This window comes from Pan troglodytes, chromosome 6 (genome assembly GCF_028858775.2).
Source record: "Pan troglodytes isolate AG18354 chromosome 6, NHGRI_mPanTro3-v2.0_pri, whole genome shotgun sequence".
Taxonomy (NCBI): domain Eukaryota; kingdom Metazoa; phylum Chordata; class Mammalia; order Primates; family Hominidae; genus Pan; species Pan troglodytes.
In genome coordinates, this window is record NC_072404.2 from 23,694,996 (window position 1) to 23,721,092 (window position 26,097).

General features: G+C 38.1%; 1 protein-coding gene and 1 long non-coding RNA gene across 14 annotated transcripts in view; one reads left to right on the forward strand and one right to left on the reverse strand.

Annotated features, from left to right (window-relative positions):
- Positions 1 to 26,097, reverse strand: part of SNX13 (sorting nexin 13) — a 148,024-nt gene that overhangs the window by 105,597 nt on the left and 16,330 nt on the right. For 2 of the 13 annotated variants that reach the window (XM_063814065.1, XM_063814064.1), the window contains exon 2: positions 9,105 to 9,196. The exons of 8 other annotated variants lie outside the window; for them this stretch is intronic. The gene's annotated coding sequence lies outside the window, so the exon portion shown is untranslated. Of the gene's footprint in view, positions 1 to 485; positions 2,083 to 9,104; positions 9,197 to 26,097 lie in introns of those variants that run through there. 3 more of the 13 variants (XM_063814067.1, XM_063814070.1, XM_063814066.1) reach the window with 2 other exon arrangements.
- LOC134810411 (uncharacterized) overlaps positions 2,316 to 26,097 on the forward strand; it is a 63,511-nt gene continuing 39,729 nt past the window's right edge. The window contains exons 1-2 of the long non-coding RNA XR_010158352.1: positions 2,316 to 2,393; positions 12,286 to 12,337. This is a non-coding gene — a long non-coding RNA (uncharacterized LOC134810411). The remainder of the gene's footprint in view (positions 2,394 to 12,285; positions 12,338 to 26,097) is intronic.

Genomic DNA, 26,097 nt, shown 5'->3' on the forward strand with positions numbered 1-26,097 from the left:
GTTTTAGCCAATAAAAAAAAAAAACGCCTTTTATTAAAGGCAAACTGGAATTTGGCAATTTAAGTCATTATGAATAAATACATGTGTTCAATTCAACAAGTTCCTACATCCATTCGCCTTGCACTGTGAGGTAGTACACAAAGGAAGCATTTGTCCCACTCATGCCATCAAGGAGCATAGAGAAGAATCTCCTATAGGAATGAAACAATTAGATACTGAACCAAAAGAAAATAATAGAAAGCATTATAAGATGCTAAACTGAACAAAATTAATGACCAAAAAACTATAGAACAGACAGTAAGTGCTGTGGATTATGAGAGAAAGGAGGGCTTTATTTATTCATTCATTCACTCACCAGTCATTGCTTCCTACGTGCCAAGCACAGCTCAAGGTAGTGGGGATACCATAAGGGATAAAACATACCCTCATAAATCTACATTCTAGTAAGGAAAGAAACACAAGCATACCCACATAAGTTCACATACCTTCGTAAGTTTACATTCCAGAAGTGGGGAAAAAGAAAATTAAGTAAATATATAGTTATATCACATGGGGATAAGTGCTATGGAGAAAAATAAAGCAACTGTGTAGGGCTGGTCTAAGCAACTCTAAATGATTAGATGGCAAATAAACAGAAATCCTGGATAAGATTTATTTAGGGAGACATATAATACTGAGTCTTCCTACCCCAAAATGATATTTTTCCATTAATCATATCTTCTTTTACGTCCCTCAGAGTTATACAACTCTTATTCCTTTGTGTTTTATTATCCTTTTTCCACATCTTGGCCACTTTTATCTTTTAACCAAAGGACAGAATGCCTGCTAACGAAGTTTCTGCTCTGCCTCCATGCTCTCTTCTCTCTGAACCGGGGGGAATACTATTTCACCTACAGAAGTGTCCTCTCACTTCCTTCTAAGAGCGGGTAAGTAGGACATAGTTATTTAGAATAAAGTACAGAGACACTCAGTTCCTCTGATAATACTTTGCTGAAGTTCCTAATCCACACTAAAATATGGCATGCCACTCTCTCCTGGCCTGTACAACTTCCACTGAGAAGTCTGCTGGCAAATGTACTGGAGCACCATTACATGTTTTTTTCTTTTTCTCTTGCTGCTTTTAGGATCCTTTCTTCATCCTTGACCTTTGAGAGTTTGATTATTAAGTATCTTGAGGTAGTCTTGGGTTAAATCTGCTCGGTGCTCTATAACCTTCTTGTATTTTAATATTGATATCTTTTACTAGGTTTGAGAGGCTCTCTGTTATTATCTATCTGAATAAATTTTCTACGCCTAACTCTATCTCTACCTCCTCTTTAAGGACAATAACTCTTAAATTTGCCCTTTTGAGGCTATTTTCTAGATCTTGTAGTTGTGCCTCATTCCTTTTTATTCTTTTTTCTCCTCTGTGTATTTTCAATTAGCCTGTCTTCAAGTTCACTCATTCCTTCTTCTGCTTGATCAATTCTGTTAAGAAATTCTGATGCATTCGTCAGTAGGTCAACTGCATTTTTCAACTCCAAGATTTGTGCTTGATTCTATTTATTATTTTAATCTCTTTGTTAAATTTATCTGATAAGATTCTGAATTCCTTCTCTGTATTATCTTGAATTTTGTTGTACTTCCTCAAAACAACTATTTTGATTTTTCCACCCAAAAGGACACATATCTCTGTCTCCAGGATTGGTCTGTGGTGTCTTATTTAGTTCATTTGGTGAGGCCAATGTTTTCCTGAATGGTCTTGATGCTTGTGGATGTTCACTGATGTCTGGACATTGAAGAGTTAGGCATTTATTGCAGTCTTTACAGTCTGGGCTTGTTTGTCCCAGTCCTTCTTGGGAAGGCTTTCCAGGTATTCAAAGAAACTTGGGTGTTGTGATCTATGTTTCTAGTAACTGTAGCCATATATACATTAGAGGCACCCTAAGCCTACTAATGTTGTGGCTCTGAAAGACTTGTAGTGGTATTGCCTTTATGGTCCTAAATAAGATGTGGAAGAATTATCTAAATTACCAGGCAGAAACTCTTGCTTTCTTCCCTTACATTCTCCCAAACAGAGTCAGTCTCTCTGCTGAGTTGTGTGGAGCTGGGAGAGGGGTGACACAAGCAACCCTGTTGCTACCTCCACTGTGATGGCACTGGATCATACCTGAAGTCAACAAAGCACTGGGTCACACCCGAGGCCTGTGGTAACCATGGCCTGGCCACTGCCTATGTTCACTTGAAGCCCTAGGACTCTACAATCTGCAGGCAGTGAAGCCAGATAGGCTTGTGCCCTTCCCTTCAAGGTGGAGAGTTTCTCCCATTCCTGGGCAGGTCAAGAGATGCTTCTGGAAGCCAGGGTCTGGAGGTGGAAACCTCAGGAATCTACCTGCTGCTCTACTCTACTGCAGGTGGGCTAGCACCCAAGCCACAAGACGAAGTCCTTCCCATTCTTCCCTCCCCTTTCCACAAGTAGAGGAGTCTCTCCCTACAGCAAGCACAGTCCCCAGGCCCATGGCAAGTACTGCCTGGCTACCAATGTTCATTAAGGACCAAGGGCTCTTCTGTCAGCTGTGGTGAATGCTGCCAGGCCTGGGACTCTCCCTTCAGGGCAGTGGGCTCCCCTCTGGCTCAGGGTAGGTCATGAGATGCTATACAAGAGCCAAGGCCTAGAATCAGGGACCCCAAGAGCCCACTTGGTGCTCTATTCCACTGTAACCAAGCTGGTAGCTAAGGTGCAACACAAAGTCCCCTCACTCTTCCCTCTCCTTTTCTCAAACAGAAGAAGTACCCCCGCATAGTTACCACAATTGGAAATGTACTAGGTCACATCTAAAGCCAGCATGTCTCTGAATCTCACCCAAGGCCCAGGGAAAGTACTGCCTGGGTACCTAGCGCTACTGATTATTCAGGGCCCAAGGGCTCTTCAGTCAGCAGGCAATCAATCTTGCCCGGACTAGGTCCTTCCCTTCAAAGCAGTAGGTTCTCTTCTGGCCAAGGGTGTGTCTAGAAATGCTGCTGGGGGGTAGGGCCTGGAACAGGGGCCTCAGGACTCTGCCTGGTGCCCTGTCCTACTGTGGCTAAGCTGGTATCCAAGTGGCAAGACAGAATCCTCTTCACTTTTCCCTCTCCTCTTCTCAAGCAGAGAGAAGGAGTCTTTCCCGGACCTGCAAGCTGCACTACTTGGGGTGGGAGGAAGGGTGGTGCAAGTGCTCTCTTCGTCGCCCCAGCTGGTGTCTCACTGGGTGGTGTGGTGGCTCCAAACCCAGCACAGCACCAGGACTCGCCCAGGAATTGCACTCCTTGTGGCCTAGCCTGCCTGTCAAGTTTACTTAGGACCCCAGAGCACATTAGCCAGCAGTGGCAAGGGTTGCTGGACTCAGGTTCCAACCACTGGGATGGGCAATTCCCTCTGCCTAGGACTGGTCCAAATGCTTCATCCATAGGCTCTGGCTGGGTTCTGCCCAGTGGTGCTTTCCACTGTGACAGGGCAGCACTGAGTTCCAATGCACTGTGCTCTCCCTCCCCCAAGTGCACAGATTTTCTCTCTGCACCACTCAGCTTCTGCCAGGGGATGAGGGAGGGGTGGCATTGACAATTCAATATTGTCCTTCCTACCGTCTTCAGTGCCTCTTGCAGCAATATGAAGTTAAAACCAGCTACTGTGATCAGTCGCTGATTTTTGGTTCTTATGAATGTGCTTTATATGTGGATAGTTGTTCAATTTGTTGTTCCTGCGGAGAGGACAATCAGTGGAGGCTTCTATTTGGCCATCCTGCTCTGCATCCCCCAGTATTCTATTTTTTAACCAGTTGTTAGGACTAAACTGTATAAATGTTTTATTCTCTCTTATGTACAAATCATATCTTTCACAATTAAAGAAATTTTCAAAAAAGAGTCAAAATGAGTTGATATGGAGAAGATTCATGCACCAATTTGTCAACAAGGGGAAATACTTGATTTTTCTAAAAACTCAACTTTTCATATTCTAACAGGTGTTTTATTATTCATTTGAAAACAGTAGCAAAATCACCTAAACCAAAGTCCTATTCATTCATTCAACAACTATTCTGTGAATTTCTGCAATGTGCCAGGTGATAATTTAACAGTGAAAAAACAGTCATTACTGTCATGGGTTTTTTGTTTTTTTTTTAGAAAAAAAAGATTCTTTCCTTAATTAAGTTTGAGAGAAATTTTTAAATTCCAGAGACTACAAAAATTAGGCTTTTCTAATCAAGCAAGTGCAGTGCTAATTTGCTTGGTAGTTAATCTATTACAACAGTTAACTTCAAATGTTAAACTGTTCATTGAAAGATCAGAATAGCGAATTGTCCAAAATCAAGTTATGTTATTCTAAGTGTTCTCATATGTATAATTGGCTGACATTATAATCTTAATAGTGAGATAAATTAGGAAAAACATTTGATCTAATGCCACATAAAAATAATTGGGTTCTAATTATTTCCTAAAATGATACAGGATAAAATTTAGGGTAATTTTCTTCTATATAAGAAACCTTTCACAAATTCAAACAAGTATTATCTCAAGAGTTGTCCTATAATGGAATCCAAAGAATACAGACAAATCTGTATGACAGTGATTTACATTTTTAAAATTCTTTAATACAGGAGTCCCCAACCCCTAGGCTGCAGACCATTAGGAACTGGGCCGCACAGCAGGAGGTGAGCATGCCGCGAGCATTAGCACCTGAGCTCTGCCTCCTGTCAGAGCAGCAGCAGCATTACATTCTCATAGGAACGTGAAACCTATTGTGAACTGTGCATGTGAGGGCTCTAGGTTGAGTATTCCTTATGATAATCTAACTAACGCCTGATGATCTGAGGTGGGAGAGTTTCATCTCGAAACCATCCCCTCCACCTCGCAGGCCATGGAAAAATTGTCTTCCATGAAACTGGGGGTCCCTGGTGCCACAGAGGTTGGGAACTGCTACTTTAATATAGTACCATTTTCTTTGCTAAATACAATAATCAACATTGAGATATCCATGCTGACTGGTCCCAGAATCACTCACAACTGTGAATTGGAAGAAACCCTCAAGATCATCTACTGCAATACTTCTCAAACTTTAAGGATATTAAATACAGTTTCTTAAAATGCAGATTATGATCCAGTGTGTCTGGGATAGGGCCTATAGTTCTCTCATTTCTAACAAGCTACCAAAACTGTTTAGAAGGAAGGACAATTATATATTTATAATTTTCCCTAAATTAATCTCTAGGCCATAAAATCTTAGTCACAATTTTAAAATCTAAAATGCTGTGGAAATCATACACCTCAGAACAACTTATGAAGCAGTAGAAGGCAGCAGCATAGTGCTCAAAAACTACAGACTTAGGAGTTAGGACTAGCTGAATTCAAATCTCACCTTTACCATTAGTTGTGTAACCACTACATGCCTTCATTTCCTCACCTATGTCATGTGGTTACCGTGGGGAGTAAATGAGTTCACAGTCCAAGGTCAATTTTGGCTTAATCACTATTATTATGCAAAGTTAAACAATAAAAAAGTTTTTAAAAACTGCCCAAGGTCACACAGCTATAAGGGTAAGATCTGATACTAAACAAATCTTGACTCTTTAACCCATAAAATTTGTCAGCTGACAATTGTCTTAAAAGTCACAGAAAAAAATGTTAATATCATAAACGAATGCTTTTATCTAAATATTAATCAGCTTAATATGCCTCCCAAGAAAGTAGTCAGAAAACTACCTGCAATAAGTGAATATAATAAATTCCTGGTCTGAAAATCAATTTATCCATGTATCTTCTAAATACATAACGGAAAAAATTTGAGTTTCAAAGGGTGTCTACTTACTAGTATGCTTAGATAATCTACCTGTATTGGTTTGAACTCAGGGACACAAAAAAACATAAAAAATGACCTCAACTTCCATGATTCTGCAAATTAAGAAATGGCAATGCAAAAAATCACATATGCATCCTGACCAAAGAAAGGAAGTAGAAATAATTTATCTGGTGATATTTTCTGCCTATCAAGGCGTACTGACACTTATCTCATTTGATCCTAAAAAGATATTTATGATAGGAAAGGCAGCATAATATAATACTTAAGAGTCAGAAATCACGGATTCCAGATTGCCACTAACTTTCTGTATAACCTTTGCAAAATCACTAACCCTCTCTTTGATCCAGAATACCCATCAGCATCATGAAGGGGCTGAGTTGTGACATCATCTCTCAAGTCTAGTTGTAGCAGACTGGTTCAGTAACTCTTCACAATCACACAACTAATTCAGTGCTTAATTTAGGCCTAGGTTATCAGTGCTTAATTCAGCTAATTCAGGTGTAGATTATCCTGGTTCATGTGGAGAGTGGGGGTTAAGTGGAAAATGCTGTTTTAGATCAGCTGTTTTATACCAGCTATCTTAGAATAGACAGTCAGAACTACCATAGAGAGGAACTTCGACTCTGAGATCAATCTCACTAGAATGGGGTCAACCACTCTCCAACTTATATTCACCTGGTATATTTAAATACATTATATGGCTTAAGGCTGCCAAACAGGGCTAAGAATCTTACAGTTGATACTACCTCAGTGCCAACTTGAGTCATAGAAATTATATATATAGTTCAACAATAAAAATAAGTAGCCATAAGAAGAGTGGTCTTATAACAAGTACAGACTGTTTTCCTCCCACCTTATTCTATCTACAATAAGTTGAACGTTCTTCTCCAGGTAATTTAAATAGAATGTGCTCCTGATGTGGAAACCTGTCTCATTCAGCATCAAATAATAATGTAACCAAGGCCAAGTACACAGAAGCTGCTCATTAAGTATGAAAATTACTAACTAGACAAGTGAAATGAGGGAAGGAATGGAAAAAGGAGAGAAAAGGGGAGACCAAGGGAAGGGGGGAAAGGACAGTGAAAAGGCAAAGGACCTTAAAGTGTTCCTCCTCAGTCTCACCTGATGGCTTCAGATACAATGCTATATACTCCTATGAGTAGTTTATAGTGCAGCAACATATGCATGGCTATACAATTAAGAAAAAAATTAAATATGAAACTAAGTAATGAGCCTTAGTATTCTATTTTATGTGTGGGTATGAGTACATTTAATATAAAAACTACTGTCCTCCAACCCAATTATTTTGGAGGCTTCATATTGATTCTATTGTTACTAGGTTGGTATGTGCTAGGCCTTAACGATACAAAGATGAATGAGGCAGTTTCTGCCCCTAATATGCTCAGAAGCTAAAAAGGTAAAATATACATGTAATGATAACATAAGTGTAGTAAATACCACAATAAAGAGATTCACAAAGTGTTTGGAGAATACAGAAAAGATAATGCCTTTAGAGCTTAAATATTTTTAGAACTCCTTTTAAATTGTCTTTAAAAGGCAGTTTTGCAGGTGAACAATAAAAATCAATCTCTTTTATTTACAATTACCCAATTCTTTCCACCAAAATAGTACTACCCAAAACCAGTTACTAACTTTATATGCTAAAGTTTTGGTAATTTCCAAAAACAAAAACTTGAAGTGAACAAATATTCACAAATGTTGAGGCTGCTCAACAGTGTACCCACAGGGAAAGTACTCTTTAAAACTCTTGATTCAAAAGGAGAATATAAAATAACATTTGTTTAGTGAACCTAAGCCCAACGCTCAAGGCTATTTACACTTTTACAGATTTTGTCTGTTTAAAAAGATGGAGTCTCTCACTCTCTTCCAGACTGGAATGCAGTGGTGCCATCACAGCTTAATGCAGCCTCCAATTCTGAGACTCACAGGATCCTCCCACCTCAGCCTCCTGAGTAGCTGGGACTACCAGCATATACCACTTTACCTTGCTCTGGCATGTCTAAATATATATAAATATTTCATTTATAAATGATAATAAAGAAAGAATATGATTCTTACTCAACATATACTAGTTTGTGTGGGATAAATGCACTATTCAAGAGTTTCCAAAAAGTAATTTTAAAACCATATATAAATAATCACCAAGTACAAGATGATTTTACAAAAGAGGGAGAACGACAGCCAGATGGCACTAGCCATGAATTATAATAAACTGATACATGGGTAGACTTATCAGTGCCCAAAAGAACAAATGAAAGAGAAAAAAAATGTAAAAGTCACAATTCATTTGACATTTAATAAAACATAGAAAAAACTATTTCCACATGATATTAAAATTAACTGCTTAGATTCATCTCATAGCTTTTATCATCCCTAACATTAGTATAAGGAAATAATAGATCAACAACTCTGGTATAGAAAACCTTAAGGGAAACTATAAATATATATAAAATATGTACCACACAATTAAAAAAAAACCATTTGATCAAAATTTTAGTTGATATGGTAAATTCACACGTAGTTTATTTAGTTCCAACTATACTCCCACCTCAAAGAAAAAAAAAAAAAATCACACCTCCTTTACACAGGAGGCCTACTCCATAACTTCCTCTCATAATCTGATATGGCCAAAAGGTGGTTAGAGAAAGAATCAATGATCAAATTATAATATCTTGTGACACATTTTTTAATTATAATTTTTAACTGTAAGATCTAATTGTTATACAAGTGGAATTTATTTCCAGACAAATCTGTTCCTAAAAGTGAACACACAAACTCAAGGAATCATAACTCTTTCTTTCCACAGGGTCAACCAATAGAAGAGCCAAAGGTCAGTTCCAATTACCTCCTTGATTTTTCTATAGAATAAATAGGAGACTTCCTGTAAAAATTCTTTAAACTGATTCAACAAAAATAAATAAATAAATAAAGATAATACAGTCAGCCCTAACAAATCATCCTGTGAGTTCATTTGGTGTATCAGGGGTTCAGATTTTGAAAGCCACAGGCTGACAGAAACATTTTCATTCATGTTGGTTATGTTCTTGGGGCGAAATACCAAGTATTTTTTGTATTGTGTTTATAATTTTGTACTAAAATATGCAGGACAAAATAATAGAAAAAAATCCTCCCTAAAAACCATTCCAGTTTCAAGTCCCAGAAACAACAAGACCTCAGCAAACAAGGAGCCAAAGGTGGCAATGATTGATTCACTGCCAGTACAGTCACTACAGATGGGTCTCAGCCCATCTGACTTATAACCTCTATTACTCACTCAATCTCTAAATCTTCTAAGCCCAGGGACTCAGTCTGTCTCCTTTTCCACTATAATTTTCTGTAGCTTCCAGTCAAGTTTTTTCTTTCATCCTAGTATGCAACAGAAACAAGTACATTTCAATACCTCAGAAGGTGATACTAGTTGCTCTTTGTTACAGAGTATGTAAGGATTGAGAAAGGGATCAGAAACTGACAATGTTTTACCTGACCAACAACAGCACTTTTTAAAATTCTGAGTAAGCATTTAAAAATCTGTAAAAATCAGGATTTCTGGCTTTTCTTGAAAAACAGAAATATCTGGCATCAGGAATCGGTGGAATTGCACACCTGCAAGGCAATAACTGGATAAAACTGAGTTGGCAGCAACATCCCCCCTGAAAATAAGCCATGAATGTTTTAGTACTGCTACAGCCCCACACTTGCTATAAGGTTTATCTGATGCTGAGTCCAAGACATGATATCTCAACATAATTTTACTGCCATTTTGATTAAAGTTGGGAAAGCATACAGGAAATAAAAGGGACCAAGAAAAATTAACACTAGTTTGTAAGTATGCCCTTGATTACCTTTAAGCAGAAGAAAGCTTGCAATTCCCAGGGTTCTGTTTTTACCTTCTTATAGTCTTACTAGATATGCAATCCTTGAGTTTTCTAGTCCTCCATTTATAACTACCCATATGTACTGTGACTTCCAAAACTGTGCCTCCAGCTCAGAAATATCTCCTGAGTTTCAGAAACTTATATTCAACTACATACTGAACGCTCCTACCTGAATTTGTCATAAAGATCATAAACTTATGTCCAAAATTAAATTCATTCAAGATCCCAAATGTTTCCTATATTCCTTTACTTTTTTAAAAGGAGGCATCAATACCTACCCAATTACTGAGAAGAGAAATTCTAGAGTTGCCTTGGATTACCCTCTTGGAATTTTTCAACCAATTAGCTATCAGGGCCTGCCTGACCATTTTATATCTTAAGTATCTTTTGAAACCTTCCCTTCCTCACAGCCAAAGCTTGACACAAAACCTTCATTATAGCTGCATGACTATATCATTACTGCTTCTCCCTGTATTCCATCCTCCTTACTGCCAAAATGACCTTTGAGAAAGATTCTAAAATACTTGGCTTTTCCATGATCATGACTTGCTCTCTTGCTTCTGTTCTCTAGGATGGATTACTTTTACTCCCTAGCAAAAAATTCTATCAAGTTCCCCTCAAGAACCAGCTGAAATTGTTATCTCCCATGAAGCAAACCTTCCCTCATAAACACCTCACACTCTTCCCAAATATATTTTTCCTTGTATTCTCTGCTTCCACTGCACAATTTACAATTCTACAGTAGTTATTTCTGCATATTTGCCTCTTCTAAACTAGAAGCTTCTTTCATTCATTCATTAAACATTTACTGAAGTCTATCATGTGCCTAGGATAGTAAGGTTCTGCAATTTCAAAGGTAAATAAAGCATAGTTTTCCTGGAATCAAAAAGCTCACAGTTTTGTAGGAGACAACATACATATAATTACAAAACAATACAGTAAGTAAAATGACATATGCTTCAGTTATTACAAGACATTAGGAAGGAACATATCATCTGACTCAGCTAGAAAGGGTGGGGCGGGGGAGTCAGTCAGAGGAAGCATCTTGGAAAAAGCGACACCTAAGATTAGTCTCCAAGAATTATAAGGATATAGCCAGGTGAAGAACAGAATAACTGATAAAGAGACCTTAATATGAGTAGGCACTGAAGCAAGGAACGATGTTCTGTGTGTTAAAAGAAAGCCCTTAAACAAACAAAAGACATGAAGAGACATTTTGCAAAAGCTCAACATTTTGCAAAAGACAGATGAAAAGCTCAACATCACTAATCATTAGAGAAATGCTAATCAAAAATAAATAAATAAAAACATGAGATACCATCTCACACCAGTCAGAATGCCGATTATTAAAATGTCAAGAAACAACAGATGCTAATGAGGTTGTGGAGAAAAAGGAATGCTTTACACTGTTGGTGGGAGTGTAAATTAGTTCAACCATGTGGAAGACAGTGTGGCAATTCCTCAAAGACTAGAGGCAGAAATAAGACTTGACCCAGCAATCCCATTACTGGGTATATACCCAAAGGAATAGAAATCATTCTATTATAAAGATACATGCACATGTATGTTCACTACAGAACTATTCACAGTAGCAAAAATATGGATTCAACCCAAAAGCCCATCAACGATAGACTGGATAAAGAAAATGTGGTACATATACACCATGGAATACTATGCAGCCATAAAAAGGAACAAGAGACTAACAAGATCACATCCTTTGTAGGGACATGGATCAAGCTGGAAGCCATTATTCTCAGCAAACTAATGCAGGAACAAAAAAACCGAACACTGCATGTTCTCACTTGCAAGTAGAAGCTGAATGATGAGAACATATGGACACACAGATGGGAAAAATACACACTGGCACCTGTCTGGCAGGTGTGGATGGGAGGAGGGAGAGCATCAGGAAGAATAGTTAATGGTTGCTGGGCTTAATACCCAGGTGATGGGATGATCTGTGCAGCAAACCACCATGGCACACACTTACCTATGTAACAAATCTGCACATCCTGCACATGTACCCCTGAACTTAAAATAAAAGTTGAGAAAGACATATTTGAATAGTATTTAACCTATCTTAAACCATTTACGTTTTCTACAAATCCATTGATCAAATATAATACAAGAAATTGTTTTAGTAAATATGTCACAGCAATACGATGGCCTCAAATTTAAGGAGACTCAAAACCAAGCCCTACAAACTGACTCCTAGAGCAAAGGTAGAAGACAAAGAGATCTGACCTGTACTTAAGTCAATTAAAACCTAACATAACTCCTTCAAAGTACCCAAGACTATTTCAATGTTGCTATTTCTTTTTGATTATTTTCCTTTTATTTTGTGCAATAAATAGACTGATATTTAATTAGACCTCCAAAATGATTCCCGCAGGTTTTAGGAACATAAATATAATAAGGGAAAAGAAATTCACCTCAGTTTGAATGAAAGGAATAAAACAAAATACAATTCAATAAACCACTGGAAAAATAACAGATAAAACTGGTTGAAAAATCTGTTGCAAAAGATGTACCGAGAGTTCGTAACTCAAACAAAACGACTAATTTTTGGCTTTCTTTTTCAAGTCAGCATGATCTCAGCATGATGGAGGACAGGGAAGATAAAAACAAAATGGAGGTATGTACAATGGTGCTGCCACTGTGTAAAACAATCGGCAGTTTCTCAAAAAATTGAACACAGAATTATGATATGACTCAGCAATTCCACTCCTATGTACATACCCAAAATGATTAAAAACAGGTACTCAAACAGAAACATGTACACACATGTTCACAGCATCACTAATTACTATAGCCAAAAGGAGGAAATGCCCCAAATGTTTATCAGTGAATGAACAAATTGTGCTATCTACCTATAATTCAGCCATGAAAAGGAATAACGTACTAGTACATGCTATAATGTGAATGAGCTTAAAAAACTTATGTTAAATGAAAGAAGCCAGACACAAAGGCCACAGTTTGTGTGATTTCATTTATATAAAATATCCAGAATACATAAATCCATAGTAACAGAACTCAGATTGGTGACTGCCACGGGCTGGGGGGGAAGAGGAAAATGGTTTAATGGATACAGTCTTCTTTTTAGGGTGATAAAAATGTTCTGACACTAATTAGAGGTGGTGGTTGCATACCATGGTGAATGAACTCAATACCAATGAATCACTAATTTTTAAATGGCTAATTTTACATTATGTCAATGCTAACTCAACTTCCAAACGTTAAAAAACAAAACAAAACAAAACTGGGCCTGTTGTTAGAAGACACAATTTCTAGACCAGGTTCTAGGCTAGCTACTTTTTGTTGACCTCTCCAAGCCATGGTTTCTTCATCTGTACAACAGTTGAAAACACATGATATCCAAGGTCCCTCTCATTAACTGTATCTGTAGCACTGAATTTATAAAGAATTGTATCATATAGGAATGTATCTGAAAAACAAAGTGTGAAGTAGTAGTTAACGTTCTCAGCAACAGTTTTTCAGGAAAGTCATTAGAAAGCTAAACATAATTGCCGGGGCGCAGTGATTCATGCCTATAATCCCAGAACTTTGGGAGGCTAAGGCAGGCAGATCACTTGAGGTCAGGAGTTCAAGACCAGCCTGGCCAACATGGTGAAACCCCACCTCTACCAAAAATACAAAAATTAGCCAGGCGTAGTGGTGTATGTCTGTAGTCCCAGCTGCTCTGGAGGCTAAGGCAGGAAAACTGCTTGAACCAGGAAGCAGAGATTGCAGTGAGCCAAGATTGCGCCACTGCACTCCAGCCAGGGCAACAGAGCGAGACTCTGTCTCAAAAAAAAAAAAAAAAAGTTTAACATAATTGCTTCCCATAACGACTTGACTTAAAAAATTGATGTAAGTATTAAAAGATAATGCAATGAAGGCAATGCTACAAGGAGTACAATATGTTATTAAGATTATTATCTTTTAGCGGTCAAACTATACCCAAGGATAGAAATCAGAGAATCAAAAATAAATAAGTAGATTTTTTTAAAAAGAGAGAGAGAATCTACACAAAAAGCCTAGACTAAATAAGTCTTGGGCATCTTCCCCAGCATCAGTTCTTTCAGGCTTTGAGAGATACTCAAGAGTATCACATAGTCTGAGGTCACTAAATGTTGGCATTCTATATTTGCAATCAGAGTCAATCCAGGCAGATTTTTTTCCCAAGATTGTGGATTAGAGGTTTTGAGTGTGCCTCAGCCACTTGGAATTAGCAAAATAGTGCATAAAGATCAACTCTGCAAGCTTTAATTCCAGAAAGAAAACAGGATTCACCAGAATGCAAAGAACACCCCAGAACCCAGGAAGAAGAAGGTGGGCAGGCAGCCCCAGGGACAGCATTTGGCTGAGAAAAGTAAGTGAAGCTCCAGTACATGAAAGGGACAGTCAGTATCCCTCTGTGACTCACCTTTCCACTGGGGATCTGTGCAACCCAGGCCATGGGAGAGCACCCTGTTTCTCCCAAACACTGACACTAAACTGGGAAAAGGCTGAGAGATTGAGACAGGAAAAGACACCAGGAAAAGCTGCAGGCATTTTCCCAGGCATGGGAATAAGAGGAAAATGCTTTTTTTTTTTTGGAAATGGAGTCTCACTCTGTTGCCCAGGTTGGAGTGCCGTCGCATGATCTCGACTCACTGCAACCTCCTGCCTCCCGGGTTCAAGTGATTCTCCTGCCTCAGCCTCCTGAGTAGCTGGGATTACAGGCGCCCACCACCACGCCTGGCTAATTTCTGTATTTCTAGTAGAGACGGGGTTTACAACATGTTGGCCAAGCTGGTCTTGAACTTCTGACCTCAAGTCATCCACCTGCCTTGGCCTCTCTCAAAGTGCTGGGATTACAGGCTTGAGCTACCACACCCAGCCAGAGGATGCCATTTCTAATCTGGGCTCATGCAAAGTAAGTCACTGTTTGGCAACCTGGCAGCAGCAGCCATTGCAGGCATTTTAGTCTCAGGCCAGAGATTGGAGCACTTGCCCTGGAGTGGGGAAAGGACCCTCACAGTCAGAATTGAGTGGCGAGTGTGGAAAGCACCCAAGCAGCAAGCACTGAAATTAGACTTTCCCATCACAGGACTGGAGCAGGAAGAGACTTGTGAAGCTGAGGTTTCTCCTAGGATGCAAGACTCGCAGCCAGGGACAGCTCTGCGACCTAAAACTGGTCTATTTGTGTCACTCCTGGGCACCCCAGTCTGCTTTCATGGACAGTTCAGGGAGAGTGTCTCACTAGTTCTGAGGAGTGGGAGGGAGGCAGACTCCACTCCCATGGAGATCTAACCCTTGGCATGGACTGCCCCTGAGGGAGAAGGGAGAGCACCCCACCAAAACCCACCTTGGGTCAAAGGAAACACAAGTGTGGTGCCAGCCACAAAAGGAGGGACCACCAAAATCCGGGAATGAACTTGAAGAGGGGGTAATCTCTTAATTCCCACCACTCCCCAGTGCACTGTTGCAGAGACAGCAGTGGCTCTTCCCACTGGGGTCCAGGGAACGGGGGCTGAAAGAAGCCATTTCTTAGACTTCTCCAGAAGCTTCACCCTCACCAAAGGTGAGCACACCCTCACCAAAGGTGGAGCACTTTTCAGGCTTCTCCACCGCCTCCACCTCTGCTGAGGGTAAGCATGTGCAGAGTTAAGAGCCCACCTGTCAACTCTTAAACTTAAGTGCCACCTACTGGACTGCAGCCTAAATCATACCACCAAACAAAAATATGTTGCTACAATAAACAATATCTGACAAAACCACCATATGAATTTATCTGCAACCAAGGAACCCATACAGAGCCTTGGCCCTCTGAAAGCACCCAGAAACAAAGCCAACTGATCACATGCAACATACGTCAGTCATACCCTCAAGGGAAAACAGAATTTAAAAATCAAAAAGCCCGAGCCAAACAATAGCAAATTAACAAAAAAAAAAAAAAAAGAAGCAGCAGCAGCATCGGCTCCCTCAGATGAGAAGGAACCAGCACAAGAACTCCGACAATACAAAAGCCAGTGTTTTGTCACATCCAAAGGATCACACTGGCTCCCTAGCAATGGATCCTAACCAGAATGAAATATCTGAAATGACAGTATAAAATTCAGAATACATATGGAGCAAAGAAACTCAATGAGATCCAAGAGAAAGATGAAATCCAACACAAAGAAGCCAGAAAAACAATCCAATTCAAAAGATGACATAGCTGTATTAAGAAAGAACCAAACAGAACGTCTGGAATTGAAAAATTTCAAAATACAGTTGGAAGCCTTAGGAATAGACCAGACCAAGCAGAAGAAAGAGTTTCAAAGTTCAAAGGCCGATCCTTCAAATCCACCCAGTCAGACAAAAGAAAAAAGAATTTAAGGAAATGGGAGAAAAAAAAAAGACTTTGAGAAATACAGGATTATGTAATGCAATCAAACCTATGCCTTATTGGCATTCTTGAAAAAGATGAAAGTAAGCAACTTGGAAAACACATTTGAGGAAATAATTCGGGAAAATTTCACCAATCTGTCTATAGAGATCAACATACAGATACAAAAAAATTCCAGAGAAATCCTGCAAGATACTGTACAAGATGACAATCTGCAAGACACATAGTAATCAGACCAGCCAAAATAGAAAAAATCTTCAAGGCAGCTAGAGAAAAGAGCCATATTACCTATAAAGGCAAACCCATCAAACTAACAGCGGACTTCTCAGCAGAAATTTTACAAGCCAGAAGAGACAGGGGGCCCATTTTAAGCATTCTTAAAGAAAAGAAATGCCAGCCAAAAATGTCATATCCCACCAAACTAAGCTTCATAAGTGAACAAGAAATAAAGTCCTTCCTAGACAGTCACTAAAGAAATTTGCCACCATGAGACTGGCCCTACAAGAGAAGCTTAAGGGGGTTCTAAACATGAAAACAAAATAATACTTGCTGTCACAAAAGCACACGTAAGCACATGGTCTCCAGACCCCATAAAACAACTAAAAATCAAGATTATAAAGCCAACTAGCTAACAACACTATGGCAGGAACAAAACCTCACATATCAGTATTACCCTCGAATGTAAATGGAATAAACACTCCACTTAAAAGACACAGAATGGCAATTGGGCAAACAAAGACCCATTCTTTTACTACCTTTAAGAGACTCATCTCACATGTAATGACACCCATAGGCTCAAAGTAAATGGTTGAAGAACGATCTATCACACAAATGGAAAACAAAAAAGATAGAGGGATTGCTATCCTTGTATCAAATAAACTTTAAACCAAAAACACTAAAAAAGGACAAAGAAGAGCATTATATTATGATAAAGGTTCATCAACAGGAAGATGTAACTGTCCTCAATATACACACACCCAACACTGGAGCACCCAGATTTATAAAATTACTACTGTTAGGGACAAGCTGCTCCAGGACCCCCGCCCCTCTATGCAGCTGACCCTTACCCTGAATACTCTGCAGCTGCATTCCTGAACCCTTACCTAGGCGCCACAGCAAGGTCACCAGACTTGCTGAGCAAAACCCTGATTACAGCCCCCTGGGCGGCACTGGGGAGGTCACAAGAAACGTGGATAAACCTAAGTTACACCCTCTTGTAAATTCCTATATTGTAAGCCCGTCAATGATATGTGGTAAAGTCAACCGACAAACAACCCCAGGGTCTCTCTCCCCCATATAAACCCCACACTTTTTAAGATCAGGGCTGCCTCCTCTGACTGTGGTGGAGCAGCCCAACAGGTGAAGGAACTTACTCACCTGACCTTGGAGGTGTGTCTCTGTCTGTCTGTCTGTCTGTCTCTCTCTCTCTCTCTCGTCCTTTCTTTCAGCTAACCTACAACTACTACGCCTAAAACAAGACTTAGACAGTCACACAATAATAGGGACTTCAACATCCAACTGACAACATAAGATAGATCAACAAGGCAGAAAACTAACCAAAAAATCCTTAAGTTAATTTGACACTTGACCAATTGGACCTAAGAGACATCTACAGGACACTTAACCCAATGACTGCAGAGTACGCATTCTTCTCATCTGCACACAGAACATACTCTAAGACTGTCCACATTGCTCTGTCACAAAGCAAGTTTCAACAAATTCAAAACAACTGAAATCATACCAAGTATCTTCTCAGACTACAGTGGAATAAAAATAGAAATTAATACCAAGATGACTCTCAAAACCACAAAAAATACATGGAAACTAAACATCCTGCTCCTGAATGACTTTTGGGTAAACAAGAAAATTATGGCAGAAAACAAAATCATTTGTTAAAAAATGAAAACAGGCCAAAACCTCTGGGTTGCGACAAACACAGTGTTAAGAGGACTAGACAGCACTAAACATCTACACCAAGGAGATAGACAGACGTCCAATTAACAACCTCACCTTGCACCTAAAAAAACTAGAAAAACAAAAACAAACTCCAAAAACGAGCAGAAGAATAAACTCATAAACTAGAAGAAGAAAGCAAATAACTAAAATCACAGCAAAACTCAATGAAATTGAAAGCCAAAAAACATACAAAGGATCAACAAAATCAAAAGTTGGTTATTTGAAAGGATAAATAACACTGACGGATCATTAGCTAGCTAAGCAAAGAAAAAGAAGATTCACAAATAACCACAATCAGCCATGAGAAAGGTGACATTACAAGCAACCCAAGAGAAATACAAAAGATCCTCAGACTACTATAAACATCTGTATGTACACAAACAAGAAAATCTAGAGGAAATGGAAATATTCCTGGAAACTCACAAACTCCCAAAATTGAACTAGGAAAAAATGGAAACCCTGAACAGATCGATAACAAGTTCCAAAATTGAATCAGTAACAAAAGAAGAACGTATCAACCAAAAAAAAAAACCCTGGACCAGATGGATTCACAGCCAAATTCTACCAGATATACAAAGAAGAGTTAGTAACAATCCTACTGAAACTATTCTCAAAAAATCTAGGAGGAGGGATTCCTCCCTAACTCATTCTACAAAACCAGAATCATCCTGATACCAATTTCTGGCAAAGACACAGCAAAAAAGGAAAACTATAGGCCAATATCCCTTATGAACACAGATGCAAAAATCCTCAACAAAATACTAGCAAACTGAACCCAACAACATATGAAAAAGAAAATTCACCTCCATCAAGTGGGCTTTATTCTTGGCATGCAAGGATGGTTCAACATATGCAAATCAATAAATGTGATTCACCATATAAACAGCATTAAAAACAAAAACCATATATGATCACCTCAATATATTCAGAAAAAGCATTCAGTAAAATCCAACATCTCTTCAAGATAAAAACCTTCACAAACTAGGCATCAAAGGATCATACCTCAAAATAGTAAGAGCCATCTATGACACACCCACAGCCAACATCATCATAAACGGGCAAAAGCTGGAAGCATTCCCCTAAGAACTGGAGCAAAACAAGGATGTCCACTCTTGCCACTCCTATTTAACATAGTACCAGAAGTCTTAGAGCAATCCGGCAAGGAAAAGAAATAAAAAGCATCCAAATAGAAAAAGAAGAAGTCAAATAATTTCCCTTTGCTGACAATATGATTCTATACTTAGAAAACTCTAAAGATTCTGCCAAAAGACTCCTAGACCCGATATACAACTTCAGTAAAGTTTCAGGATACAAAAATCAATATTATTTCTATAGACCAATAACATTCAAGCCAAAAACCAAATCAAGAACACAATCCCATTTGCAACAGCAATAAAAAGAATAAAATACCTAAGAATACAGCTAATCAAGGAAGTGAACGACCTCTACAAACAGAACTATAAAACACAGCAGAAATATGTCAGAGAAGACACAAACAGGAAAAAAAAAAATCCATGGTCATGGAATAGAAGAATCAATACTCTTAAAACGGCCATAGTGCCCAAAGCAATCTACAGATTCAATGCAATTCCTATCAAAGTGTCAACATCATTTTTCACAGAGTTAGAAGAAACTATTCTAAAATTCATATGAACTACAAAAGAGCATGAATAGCCAAAGCAATCCTAAGCAAAAGAAAATAGGTATCACATTACCTGACTTAAAACTATACAAGGCTACAACAATCAAAACACCATGGTACTGGTATGAAAACAGACACACAGACCAGAATAGAGAACCCAGAAATAAAGCCACACACCTACAACCAACTGACCTTCGACAACGTTGACAAAAATAAACAATGGGGAAAGGACCTCCTAGTCAATAAACAGTGCTGGGAAAACTGGTTAACCACATACAAAAGAAACTGGACTACCTCTCACCATGTATAAAAACTAACTCAAAATGAATTAAAGACCTAAAACTGTAAAAACCCTAGAACAAAACCTAGGAAATACGCTTCTGAACATTGGCTTAGCCAAAGAATTTATAAGTCCTCAAAAGCAAATGCAACAATACCAAAAATTGACAACTGAGACATAATTAAACTAAAGACCTTCTGCACAGCAAAAGAAACTATCAACAGAGTAAACAGACAACCTACAGAATGGGAGAAAACATTCGCAAACTATAAATCTGACAAAGGAATAATATCCAGAATCCGTAAGGAACTTAAGATGAATCAACAAGAAAAAAAAAAATTAAAAAATGGGCAAAGGATATGAACAGCCACTTCTCAAAAGACATACAAGCAGCCAACATATTTTTTAAAATGCTTATGACTAATCATGAGAGAAAAGCAAATGAGGTATCATCTCATGTCAGTCAAAATGACTATTATTAAAAAGTCAAAAAATAACAGATGTTTGTGAGGTTATGGAGAAAAAGGAAATGTTAATACACTGTTGGAAGTAAATTAGTTCAGCCCCTGTAGAAAGCAGTTTAGAGATTTCTTAAAGAACTAAAAATGTAATTACCACTGGACCCCACAATCCCATTACTGGGTATTTACCCAGAAGAAAATGAATCTTTCTACCAAAAGGTAATCTGCACTCATATGTTTATCACAGTACTATTCACAATAGCAAAGACATGGAATTAACCTAGATGCCCATCAATGGTGGACTGGATAAAGAAAATGTGGTACATATACTACGCAGCCACAAAAGAGAATGAAATCATGTCCTTTGCAGCAACATGGATGCAGGTGGAGGCCATTGTCCTAAGCAAAATTAACACAAAAACAGAAAACTAACTACCATGTTCTCACTTAAAAGTAGGAGCTAAACATTGGGTACACACGGACACAAAGACGGGACCAAAAGACACTGGCCACTGCAAAAGAGGGGAAGAATGGAGGGAGCCAAGGGTTGAAAAACTACTTATTTAGTGCTGTGTTCACTATTTGGCTGATGGAGTCAATAGAAGTCCAAACCTCAGCAACGCACAAAATACCCGTGTAACAAACCTGCACATTTATCCCCTGAACTTAAAATAATTTGAAAAACAAAAATAGTTGGTCCATATACACCTAAAAATCAGAAAAGCCATAAATACTAAATAACCTACTTAGTGTTCTCACCACCCTATTATAAGGTGACATACTATAGCAAAGTCAAATAAAAGCCAAATTTTTCCTCAGAAAGCAGCTTCGAATATATTCCAACATAACTAATGTTGTCCTGAGTTACCAGAATTTCATACCATACAGTTCAGTAGAAATAATTTTGGTTAGAAATTCTCAGCCAAATGATGTCACCTACCATAGCCAAAGAAAAATCTTAATAGCATTCCTACAAATAGTCTGAAACTGTATCTATAAAACACAACTTAGAAATGTACCCCTAGATGACAGACAATTGATCTAATGTGCAGAGTTCTATAACAAATACCCAAGTTTTAGAAAAATTGATACTATTCATATCCAGCTAAACATCAGATAAGTCAATGAAAGCAACTCAGGAGGAGGAAAGCGAAACAAGCATCATTTAACGTAATTGCTCTTCAGTTTTCATCTTGCACATCTAAAACATCTAAAACATGAATACAAAAGATACCTTATAAAAATGTATGTCACTCAGCTACTAAAAGTTTACTTTTGGGCTGGACAGGGTGGCTCACATCTGTAATCCCAGGACTTTGGGAGGCCAAGGCAGTAGGATCATTTGAGGCCAGGAGTTCAAAACCAGCCTAGGCAACAGTGTAAGACCCCCATCTCTAAATAAATTAATTAAATTAATGAATGAGTATTTTAAAAAGAAAAAAAGTATCCTTTTGATGTGACCTAAATCCCCATGACTTAAAACAGGCTTCATCTATCTGGTGTCATAGCCTCAAAAAGTTACCTTGCATTTCACAATTCAAACACAGATGAAATAAGATCACTATACACAAAATAGACTAATGTTTAAAAGTATAAAAGCTTTAATCATGATATATATTTCGCTTAGTAAAAGCACATGGGTTTTAATTACTAGTTAACATGATATACTATAATTATGTGAAAGTCTTGTTTTCACTTAGCATACAATTTTCTTATTTCTAAAACAAACTGTTACGAAATTTACCATTTTACTACTTACCTTATTCTGACCAAAAATATATTTGAATATTTTTGAGAAGGTTTGAATGAACTCTTCATTCAAAAGCAATTTCATAGTTCTCTTGCATAACTAGAGTAGCTCTTAAAGCCTACACATACACTGCACTTTTAAAAGCTTTCTTTAATTGTAAAAGAAAAATAAATGTGAAGCACTCTGTGGGCGGTGATGTCTGATGCTCTTATATTTCAAAGTTTAACAGTGAAAGATACAGAAATCAAGTTACGTGTCAAATTAATAAAATGAGTTGCAGTTAACCCATTTATTCTTACAAAAACTTTGAATCAGTGCAGCAATTATAAATTTCCAGCCCCATATACCGTTTATACTTTAATCTAAGTAAGAGGGTTCTTTGTGAATTTCACTTTGATTCTCTATGCATAAAAATTCTAATGCATAAATAAGAGGAGTTTGCCTAGATAATATATAAGGCCCTTTTTCACTCTAAGTCTATATCATTTCTTGTATGTTGAAAAAGTGAAACCTATAAATAGTTGCTCACAAATCTAGAACTGGACAATTTAAAGTGTTCCTGAAAAGTATGAAGTATAAAAGTAAAGAAATAGTAAAGGCTTTGCCATCATTTGGTGCAGCAGCGTGTACTCAGCCAAGCAGCACATTGGAGTGAGAAGAACAAATCTGACCAAACCTTAAGACTTCACAGCCTCCCCCGCCAGTGTTAGAAAAGACTCCAACCACTATCAGGAGCCTGTGGGACAACAGCCCCAAACTCTAGGGCTCTCCTTAGATCTTGCACAATCAATCCAAACCCCTTACCAGAGGATACAAGGATAGGACTTCCTATGAAATTCAGTCTATCAAGGTCTGGACTGACTCCTAAGAACTGTTTACCCAATTCCCAATTATTGGGCACTACAGGACTGCTGGATGTGTTCTCTAGACTAATAATGAACCCACTAAGCCTTGTTATTCTTGTTCATCATAGAGAGATAAATACATTCAGTTATCGATTCTCTCCTACACTCTGACCGCTGTACTGTTCTTGCTTTTTCCTCCCTTATACAATTTCCCAGTGATTCCATCCCTCCTAAACTTTCCCTCTAGGATCACTCTGTTCCAAAGTCAAAACAAACACTTCCATATCCCCGACAACTTCACTATTTTTGCTTCAAGTAAAACCTGCTTCTCCTGCAGCTCTCTCAAACAGAGGCTGCTTATTCTTTCATTAATCATGTACCCAACTTCAGGATGCAGGGTCACGATCCCAACCATAACTCCCAGCCCATTTCCTGTAAAAACCCCTGTTGTTCCTGTATAATTCCTGCCCGTTAGCATTACCTGGGGAAGTAGGGGGATTTTAAAATCCCACTACCCAGCTTACGCCACATACAAATTAAATCAAAATAGCTAGGTATGTGAGCCATGCATCAGAATTTCCAATGTTCAGGAAAGCTGAGATAAGAGCATTGTTAGTTTGTGAAGTTCCCCAGATGATTGCAATATGCAGTTACTTTTGAGAACCACCGATGTATGCACTACTAATCCATAAACATTCTTCTCTATCAGGAATGCTGAATAACCTTCAGTTATTTTAATATACATGTGGATAATCCATCAAATATGCTACTTTTAATATCATAAGCATTTCACCTCCACCAACATTCACTACAACTTCACTTTAGACACTACAAGACCACACACCCTCATTTACATAACCCACTTCTGTATTCACTTTCCTATCTAGATTGGACTCCATGGTTCACCATTCCAACCATTCTCTAGCAAATATCCTCATTTATCACATTATGTTGGAACTGCCTGTCTACTAATGGAGTAAACAGGTCACACAGGCAGTGAGCACAGGGTTACAAATACTCATTTCCACTTTTGGAGGAGTCCTGTTCTAGTTGCGGCTAACCAGGGAGAATACTCACAACAGGGCAGTGGAAGAGGACACTGCAGAATTTAAAGCTAGTGGGGTCTTAGTTTCCACTACAAAGCACAGCAGTTGTTAATTATTCAGCACTGCTACATGTAAACCCAAGCCCCCACTGCCCTCATGTATATACCACATACTGTAAGTCTCCTGAGGGCATAAACTGTGTATGTTTTGTTCAGTGTTGTCTCATGCCAAGTACAACAACATCTGCCACACAAAGTAGGCTCCCAGTAAGTATGTGTTAACTAAGTAAAACAAAAATAGAGTAGAACTTCTGATTAATCATCTAAACCAATGTTTTCTAAATCGAGATTTTTTTCTTCAGTGAACATCTTCACGAGTTTATTTTCCTTTCTGATCATTAATTGGCATCATAACATTTATGTTCAGCTTGACCTTGGTTTCTGTATCCAGTCAATTCACTGGGCAACTACTATCTTCAGAGCAGAAAGAAAGGGAGAAGATTTAGAGTACGAAGTGTAGCAATAAACAAAAACTACTGGGAAAAAAAAGATAAAGAGAAAATTATCAAGGCAGAAAAACATAATTCACAACACTACCTTTAAGAGTAATTTTTTAAAATGTAATGAAAAATCTCTCATATGTGCTTACTCAGAAAAAGGTATGCAAGTAGATAGGCAGACTGTTTTTAAAATGAAAACGGTAAACAATATTTTAACTTTACTTAATACACTTTCACACTGGTTTACTTTTCAAGTAGCAGGTAGTATTATAAATAAAAAAATGCATTGCAAATAATATTTTATTTTTAGATAGCATATACCACTTTTCTACAAAGAACACACCACATGGTTAACTCATTTACATTCAGTTAACACTCATTTAAAATATTTAAGTGAAGGCATTACTCCTAACATTTATTTCTACCATGCAGAAGTCATAAGGCTGTCACAAAACTTGTACTCCACCACGTGAAAAAACATGAAATATCCTGTTTGAGAAAGCAAAACAAGAAAGTTGGTCCAAATTGTGGTAATAATCAGGAAAAATAACTTACTATACACAGGATCTTTAAAACAGATTTGCATATAGAAAGTTTTAAAAAGAAAATGAATATGTATTTATATACTGTCAAGGTTTAACTATTTAAATGGCAAATAAAACTTTTAAAACCCCTCAATGAGAAAAGGTGTAACATTAGGAAGGTGGTAGCAATGAGGGCAAACAGACTGCTGCCAAGTGACTCTGTTAAGAGGCAGCTGGACCAAAAACAGATGATCCTCAAGAATACCATGATTTGAGCTATAATTCTTAGACCTGGAGTGTTGCTAAAAGAACGGGTCAGCCCAGTAGGGATCTCCAAAGCCAAAACCCAGAGAGAATGTGCTGAGAGAAAAAATAACAGAAAGCACCCCAAAATCCAGGAGATCATGAAGCAAGGAGAAGAAAACAGATCACACATGCAGGGAGAACAGAGAAACAAATACTAGTTTCTACTTTTGGGAGTCCTCTTCTTCTCGGAGTTGTGGCTAATCAGGAAGAATACTCACAATAGGGCAGTGGAAGAGGACACTGCAGAATTTAAAGTTACTGGGGTCTTAGTTTCCGCTACAAAGTACACTGGTTGTTGATAATTATTCGGCACCGCTACAAAGTAAACCCAAGCCCCCACTGTCCTCAAATCCTCAATAAAATATTCTATAAATATATACACCATCTAGATATGATAGAATTCATGAAAAATACATTTATTCAAAACTCAATTTGGGGAAAACTATAATGGTTTAACTTCAGCTCTTCTTTTATCTATTTATCTTGTATATATGATATTTGACACCACTAATGAAGCTAACTTTTTAATGCATTACAGAATTTAAATAATTATCTTTTGACACCAAAAGCAACAAAGTAAACATAAATCGGACTACATCAAAATTAGAAAATCCTGTGCTTAAATGACACCATCAAGAAAATGAAAAGCTGTCCCATAAATGGGAGAAAATATTTGCAAATCATGTATCTGATTAATAGACTTCTACTCGAAA